Here is a 9,167-nt window from a genome sequence, read left to right as displayed (position 1 = left end):
CATCTGTTTCCCTGGTACTTCATTTTACTTGGTATCCATGTGCTAATTCATGACATTGTACTACTAATTTTGGCACATTGGCATTTTGTCATTGTATTTGTTACCTCATATTGCAAGTCCCAGGTTATATGCCAGCTATGTGACTAAAATGTCATTTGTCATCCCACTTTAATCACTATAATGACTCTCCTAAACCCCAACATATCAAAAATCAGAATTGGGTGAAGGGTGTCATGAATGAGCTGTTAGTGTGCAGGTGAGTTGGCACAACGCTCTGTATGGTAGCTGTGTCAGTGTGTTATGATGCCATCTCATACCAACCTCGCTACTGGAATCCCCAATAATAAAGTGAGAAATACTAATGACTTTCCAGCACAGATGATGGCTCCATTGACCTCTAGTTTAAGAAAAGCCCACCTACGGTCCCATTTAAAGACACTGATGTTGCTACAGGGTACTCCTACTGGTGGGCTATATTAGCAAAGTTGGAGGGGGCTGGTGTTTGCAGATCAGCAGGCATCCAGGATTTTACCACCTACTTATCACCTACTATGCATCCAAAGGCTACTGGGGTTACTCCTAAAGTGATAATTCAGACTAGATGACTGGTACCCACCTCAGCCCTGAGAAGCAGTCAGTTAGGACTGAGCTCAGCTTTAAGAAGCTGAACAGAAACTATGGCTAAGGGCTAAGGAATTCTACAGTTTACAGATGTTTAACAAAACAATGGCCATGTTTTATGGGTCTATCCTAAAGATGTTAACTGAGTTTACCATTAGTTAATTAGGGCACGCTCTATTTTTCACCTCTTGGCCCTAACAGAAAGCTGACAAGTTTTTCCACATGAACCTGCATCATGGAAAAAGAGCAATGTTAATTGGAAAAACTGGAAAGTATTGCTGCCACCACCCTTTTAAGGAGAGCATTTCTTTTAAACAGTCTTTATTGTCGGTTTGTTCTTAAAACAAATGGAAGAATGCAGTAAGTCAAATTTCTCATTACTAAATAATTCCTTTTGAAAATATCGAAGTATCTTACTCTATGCTCTAACTTCATGTTCTAGTGAAAGATGTTGGCAAAATCAAATATGAATGTGGATGCATCTGTAATATTTTTTTACTTGCTTTCTTATTAAGAGTAATGAGGAATTTTAAACCTCAAAGAAAGTTTTCAAAATGTTAACACTTTCTCTGTTCACCACTCCTTGGCTAGCTCTGATCTGGCTCACCATTAAGTTGGGCACCATATAATTTGGGTAATTCTATCCTTCGTGGATTAAAATAGTCTGTATATCATGCCATAAAGGACTGAATGTTTTACTTTTTCTAAGGAAAAAATGTAGATAAGAGTTAGAGTTTGTAATCTCATTGTTAGCACTTTGTATTTATGATGTCATTCTCAAGATTTGGCCTAAATCCCCAGGGAACTAGATGCCATAGTATGATTGTATCCTAGCTTGCAAAAAGTGACTTATGTTCAAAGGAAATTAAATTGTCAAAATCTTAAATCCTACACTTAAATAAGTTAACTTTAAACATATTTCAGAAAATGATTTAATGATTATATGATATCTGAGATCCCCTGTCAAAGAAATCAATAATTATATAAAATTCAGTAATTAAACGTGGAAGATAAAAACCAAAAATGTATAAACTAATCTACTCATTACTCTCCATCCAGCTACTGTGTTTCCCCAAAAATAAGACATCCTCCGAAAATAAAACCTACTTACAGGTTTGCTTCTGAGTGAAATATAAGGCATCCCCTGAAAATAATGCTCCCCCCCCCCCTAGGTTAAACATGAGAGAGTTGGTCCACTGATTCTGAAAGAAATTGAGTCACAAGAAATTCACTAGGAAATTCAGGAATTGAATTGTTATGATGATGTTCCAGAAGATGATGACATGATTGTCATTGAATAAAAGAGAAAATTCTTGATACTGTAGGATTCAGTTTGTCTGGTTTGTGTTGACAACTACCGTACTACCGTACCATATACAGGTAATAAATTTCCTTTATTTTCATTTAACAATAAATATGTACCGTATTCTTCTTCATGGAAAAATAAGACATCCCCTGAAAATAAGACCTAGCACATCTTTGGGAGCAAAAATTAATATAAGACACTGTCTTATTTTTGGGGGAACAGGTTACTATACAGGGGTAAGAAAAATAAAAATACAGTCGTGAATGCTAGCTGGATGGAAATCACTTCCAGGAAAAAAAAATACAAACAGCCATTAAACATGTAAAAATTTAAAAAGTAAATTGTAAATGGTATTTTCTTTAGAACCCTTGGTCGGTCGAGAAGGCAAGATGAAATGGCATTCTACAGATCATCCCTACTGCCTTGTTCATATTCATAGTAGAGCCATAGTACACCTGTTGGATGTAAATTGCTTCATGAACAGTTCCTTCCTCAAAGTTTGGAGCTTGCTGATATCATAGTGACTTGATTTCACCAGATGGTAAATAGTACATATAATTTTATTTAAGCATATCAAATATAAGAGAATAGTTTTGGGATTGTTTTACCTAGACAAGTAGATTAGCCACCAGCACCTGTAAATTCAGGAATGAGATTTAAATAGTTACTATCAATGACACATTAACATGTAACCACTTGAGTAAATTGCTACATTACTGTACATATGTTCACTGGAGTGTGTAAACCAGATAAGAAACCTAATTCCATTCATTCCAGAAAGTTGTTCTTTATCAATGTTAATGGTTTCCAAACAGAATTGCTGTTTAGAGTAACAAGGCAAGAGGCAATAACAGAAAACATATCCTCCACAGCCCAGAATGTTTATTCCTCTAGAGAAGACACCATCCTTAGAGCATGGGTGGGTGATGTCCGGCCCACAGGCCACAGAAAGCTCGAGAAATCATTTGATCTGGCCCTACCGAGGCATTAGGGGTGAGTTAATTAAATGTTTGACCAACTATAGCTGGCTAATTTTAAGTTGATCATTTTTTTTTTATGGCCCACAAATGATGTTATAAATATCTAAATGGTCCTTGGCAGAAAAAAAAGGTTCCCTACCCCTGCTCTAGAGACACATCTGGACAAAATGGTATAAAAAAAATAAATAAAATAAAAAAACAACCACTGATTTCTTCTCATTCACCTTTTTGTCATCTGCTCACTCAATGAACATGCAAACATAACACACACACACACACACACACACACACACACACACACACACACGTGCGCGCGCGCCCACACACCCCAATATGCCTGGCCAGACTTCTTGGATGAGCCTCTGTTTCCGAAAATCCAAGCCTACTTTTATTTAGCACTGCCTTGAAACTCACTGTCCGCAAAATCTGATCTGTCCAGAAGTTAAAAAGAAAGTTAAATGTAGTATTTACACCATCAGAGAAGGACTAATGAGACTTCTCCAAAGGGCAATTGCATTTTAAAAGAATGAGTTGGTCCTGACATATGGAAATTTAATAGTAGGCCCTCAGGCAAAATATGCTCCTTTCCAGCCTCCTCTAATCACAACATACTCTACTTAAAAAGAAGAAAGAAAAAGCTTCATCAAATGTTTTTACTGTTCCCCAACTAAGGCATTTGACCAAAATGTTCCATAATACATCCAGACAATATTATAAGCCAAACACAAATTTTTTTCTTTAACTATTAATAGTGTCAATTAATGCCTGCATGAAACCTGAGAGCTCCTTCTGGTGTTTAAATGTCAAAGGCCTATGCTATCAAAGGATCTCAAACGAACTTTTAAATACCCCTAATAGAGTCTCAGAAAGAAAGTGTGGATTTGCTTTTGGAAACAGGTGGTGCAAAGAAGCTAATTTGTGGAACTCTTGATCATCTAATCCAGTGGTCAGCAAACCGAGGCTCAAGAGCCACAAGGGGCTCTTGAGCCCCTTGAGTGTGGCTCTTCCACAAAATACCACGTGCGGGCGCACACGTACAGTGCGATTGAAACTTCGTGGCCCATGCACAGAAGTCGGTTTTCGGCCTACATGAGTCTATTTTGAAGAAGTAGCATTAGGACACTCAAGGGGCCAAAGAGCCGCATGTGGCTCATGAGCCGTGGTTTGCCGACCACTGATTCTAATCCAATGAAGAAGAGCATCAGAGTAGATGCGCTAAAGCTGTGAAGGTAGACATCTAGTGGATTTAGGAACAGGCCCTTTATGTAGACATGGGCAAAGCTTTCTAAGCAGAAAAGACAACAATGCAATGAGTTTGACTTCTCATAGAACAAAAAGATTAATGTTCAGACAAGTATAGAGTGAAAGGGAAAGTTATGGGGAAAGAATTCAAAGGGCTGGAGAAGAACCAGAAAATGTAGACGTTGTAAGCTGATCTCTTAACACCTAGGGTTCTCAAAATCCACCAGACAAAAATACATGTCATATCAGACTGGATCCTCTTAAGATACCAAAAGCCACCCCAAATCTTAAAAATAGAGAAAATTGAATTTGGGGGATTGATTAAACAAGTAATCAGTAATCAAAGAGCCCAGAAAGCAAAGAATAAATGTCAAAGCCACAGTGGGAATCCACTTCCATGCTGGGACAGGAGGAATTGTGCAAGGAAATGGCATCATCAGAGCTCAGGATCATATGGCTTTAGAATAGTTAGGGCCAGGGTAGGGGACTTCATACAGAAACTGGGCATCGTGAAGAAAGCTGTCTCACTCAGGACAGGACAAGAGGTGGGATACCTGACTTCTCTTCTCCTGCCCAGCAATTTTCTACCAGGTCCTCCCACTGACCCACCCTATCTGGAAATATAATTTCCCATGATTCAGAGCAGAGCAAGGGAAGGATGGGAATTGGATTTGAGAGCAAGCTGAAATGGCAGGCACATAGGTCGTCTCTAAGAGGAAAGGTAAAAGACAGGGGGCAGAGGAGGGCGTAGGTAAACACCTGCATTTGCCACCACCAACAACAATATCAAAATTACAACTAAAATACAGAACAACCATCATCCAGAACCACTGGACAACTGGATGAATGGAAGTCCTGCAACTAGAGAAGTAAAGAAGAAAGCACACTGAGACTGGTAGGAGCATGGAGGCGTGGAAAGGGCTGGTCTGGCACCCATGTGTGCCATTTTTTTAATTGGGAGGGAGATTGCCTCTGAGGAGGTCACCCAGAGAAGCAAGGAGTCCCAACCCTACACCAGACACCCAGTCCAGGTTCCCAGACCTGGGAAAAGAAGTCCCTATGGGCAGTAAAAACTACGGGCTGTAAAAACCAGTGCAGATTGGGGCTCAGTGACACAGAGGCAGCTGGAGACCCATCTGTTCCTCTTAAAAGACTGGCACCATAAACTGAACTTACAAGGTCCTGCTTCCTTTGAGTTCCAGTGCCAGGCGAGGTTCTGGGGAACCCAGACACATATGTAGAGGAATTGGATTGTCTGGCATCAGGACAGGAACTCAGGAATGGCTTTTTCCCAGACGGAGGTGCTGGCAGAAATCATTGTTCCTGTGTTGGGAATTCTCCGGTTGCAGGGCTGGCTGACTGGCAGCCATCTCTGTTTGCTCTGCTCTGATGATTCCCTAAGAGTCTGCCTCATCCAATTTACAACCCCACCCATGCAGCAGCTTTTATGTATTATTGGTCTTTCCTTCCTCAGGGTAAAAACCTGTCAAACAAGCTGCAGCTGGGTAAGGAAGCTCCAAACCTATCAATAAAAGGCCCAAGACCCAGCACCTGCACCAACCTGCCTTGCTTCATATTTGGGCCTCCTCTGGGCACTTCCAAACCTGATACAAAGAGGAAGAATCTATATATCTCTCTGTAGCTCCTGTTGTGTGGCCCCAGGCAGTGGCTGACTTTTCACATCCCTGGAGACCCAAGAGTCAGTGTACCCAATGGTAAATGTCAGACCATACCAGATTACAACTCTTCACTTCCATAAGTGACACACTCAAGGGAAACACTCAGTGAGTACCAAAGCTCCACTGAAGTCCTTCTCTATAGGAGTGTCTCCTGCATAGCAGCTCCCCCACATAGCTGGTCCCCACAGCCAATTGGTCTGGAGGTCAATTTCTCCCAGTGACACCAATAGCAATCAAGTCTCAACTATAAGACTGTGCTTATAGCACACAAAGGGGTGAACCTAGAGCTCCCAGCTCAGGTGACTGAGAAGACTCAGGTCACTAGACTCTATGGAACATCTACTACACAAGGCCACTCTACCAACTCAAAGAGACATAGCAGCTCTACCTAATACATAGAAACAAACACAGGGAAGCAGCCAAAATGCAGAGACAAAGAAACATGTTACAAATGAAAGAAAGGGAAGAAAGCAAACTACTGGATATAAAGTTCAAAACCACAATTATAAGATTATTCAGGCATCTTCTAAAAATCTCTTAAAAAATGGAAAAAGACCAGTCAGAAACTAAGCATACACTGACTAAAATAAAGAATAATATACAGGAATTCAACAATAGAGAAGAGTATTCTAAGAATCAAACATATGATTTGAAATATGAGAAAACAAAAAAATACCCAACCAGTAAAGCTAAAAGAAAAAAGAATCCAAAAATATAAAGTAATCAGCTGGTTTTATAACAGAAACTATGCAAGCCAGAAGAGAGTGGCAAGAAATATTCAAAGTGATGAATAGAAAGGACCTACAACCAAGATTACTCTACCCAGCAAAGCTATCATTTAGAATTGAAGGTCAGTTAAAGAGCTTCACAGACAAGAAAAAGATAAAGGAGTTCATCACCACCAAACCAGTATGATATTAAATGTTGAAGGATATTCTTTAAGGAGAGGAAAAAGAAGAAAAAGATTTAAAAAAAAAAATATGGACAACAAAATGGCAACAAATATATACTTATCAAAATTAAATCTAAAAATCAAAATAAGCATATAAGAAATCTAATAAAATAAACTGGTGAATAAAATACAATCAGAGGCATGGAAATGGAATGGACTGATGATTCTCAGGGAGGGGGTGTGAGCAAGAAGAGATTAAACGAAGATCTGATATGTATGTATGCATTACTTATGGACACAGACAATAGGATGGTAAAGGCCTGGGGCGAGGTGGGAACCAGGGGGAAGGGGGAAGAGGGACATCTGTAATAATCTCAACAATAAAAGATTTTTTTAAAAGGAAGAAAACAAAAGAGGAAAGGTAAATTCCACTTGCCCCCACCTGGTCTAACTGTAAAACTCCCCGGTAAATCTTTTCTTGTCTATCTGCTTCTGCTGGCTGGCAACACAACTTGAGGAAAGAAGCAGAGGGACTAGTTCCTATTTATAATTGGTGTGATGGGTTTTGTGTGAGAGCCTGTAACTCAATCCTGGAACCAGACAGCTATTTCTTATTGATGGAGCTGGTGGTGACTGCAGTTGTGGGAGGAGATCAAACTTAGAAACAGCACCTGAATAAATGTTGGAAATTTTCTAAAATCATTGAATTGTATCCGTTAGTCCTTTTATTCCCATAAAATCAAATTAATTTATTTGTCCCTCCCTCAGTGACAGCATTATCATCCATCCAATTCTTTTAGCTAGAAACTTAAAGGTCATACTTGTCTCTTTTTTTTCTCCCAACCAACCCTCCTGATGGTTTAGCCTTCAAAATATATCTCAAATCCATTCATTCCTAATTCAAAAATCCTCTCCTTCATCTCCACTCCTAGTCCTATTCATTTTTACCTCTTCCCTACCATGGCAAATAGCCTCTTAACTCCTGACATCTCCCATTCTTGGGCACTTGCAGCCTCTCTACCCCCAACTTCTCATATGGTGGCTCTTTCATTATTTACATCTCAGTTCCATCAGCATCTCCTCAGAAAAGCTTTTTATGCATGCCTCTTCCTTAACTACATATTGAAAACATCTGTCATGTCACCCAGCTTTATTGTTTTCATAGTATTTTTAATGCCTGAAATTATCTTGCTCTTATATTTGTTTTCTTTTTACCTTCTCCGTTAGGAGGTAAGCCACATAAGGGCAGTGGCTGGACTGTCTAAGTCCCCATCACAGTTTCAGCACTATCAAAAGCCCTTGGCACAAAACCAGCATGATAAACATTTATCAAATAAATAAATATTCCTCTACCTACTAGATTGTTGATCCACAACTTAGGCAACAGAGATACACACAGTCTAGGATGAATTTGTACATTAGATTTCTGCACATGTTTTGAAGGACTTATAAAAGTAAAAATTACTCCCTCTCCTGTCCAAAAATGTTTTAAGCCAACTGATCGATCTTAGTCAACGTGGGCTGCCATAATAAAACACCAGAAGCTGGGTGAGTTAAACAACAGAAATTTATTTTCTCACAGTTCTGGAGACTGGAAGTCGGAAATCAGAGTGACAACATCGCTGGGGTCTGATAGAACTCTCCTGGTTTGCATGTTGTCTACCTTCTCGGTGTGTCCTCACTTGGTGAAAACAGATCTTTCCCTCTCCGTTCCTTTAATCATTAGGGCACTAATCCTGTTATGAGGCTCCACCCTCATGACTTTATCAAATCCTAATTACCTAACAAAGGCTTATTTCCTAATACCACCATATTGGGGATTACAGTTTCAACATATGAATTGTGTGAGGTCGGGGGACAATTCAGTCCATAGCATGACCATTAGAAGAAAATCCAAACATGTCAGTATGGAACTTAAGAACCTCAATGAATTGGCCCCCAGCTTGTCATTCCAGCCACCTCCCACCTCCACAATTTCCCTGGATGCCAGTCAGACCAGGCTCTCTAAAAAAGTCACTTTTTCACATATCTGCCTTTGCAAATTCTGCCTAGAATTCTGTTTCTTTTTGTTTGTCTGATACCCTTCAAAACTCAGTGCAAGAGTCACCTCCCCATTTCATCCTAGATGGAGATAGGCATTTTTCTATTTATGCTCTTTGGGAATCTAGCCCAGACTTTAGGCTTACCTAGATTTGCATATTTCATCATTATTATGAATGCACATAGCTGTCTCTTCAACTCGATCATATGCTCCTGGAACTTAGCTTTTAGATGCTTAATCAGTGAACAGTGAACAAACAAATAAATCAGCCTTTGACTAGGGCTCTGAATGCCAGGGTTGTAATCTCCAGGGAGTGAGATACATAAAGAATATGGTGTTTAAATGAAGTGGAATTGTAGAACAGTGTTACCCACACCTCTCAACCCTGACTACAGGTTACAAACTT

General features: G+C 39.7%; 1 pseudogene; it reads left to right on the top strand.

Annotated features, from left to right (window-relative positions):
- The first annotated feature begins 300 nt into the window (after positions 1 to 300).
- LOC118708950 lies at positions 301 to 1,898 on the top strand (annotated as a pseudogene).
- The last annotated feature ends 7,269 nt before the right edge of the window (positions 1,899 to 9,167 follow it).

This window comes from Pipistrellus kuhlii, unplaced genomic scaffold (assembly GCF_014108245.1).
Source record: "Pipistrellus kuhlii isolate mPipKuh1 unplaced genomic scaffold, mPipKuh1.p scaffold_m20_p_1, whole genome shotgun sequence".
Lineage (NCBI taxonomy): Eukaryota > Metazoa > Chordata > Mammalia > Chiroptera > Vespertilionidae > Pipistrellus > Pipistrellus kuhlii.
Note: the sequence above shows the minus strand (reverse complement) of the source record. Positions and strands in the feature narration are given on the sequence as shown.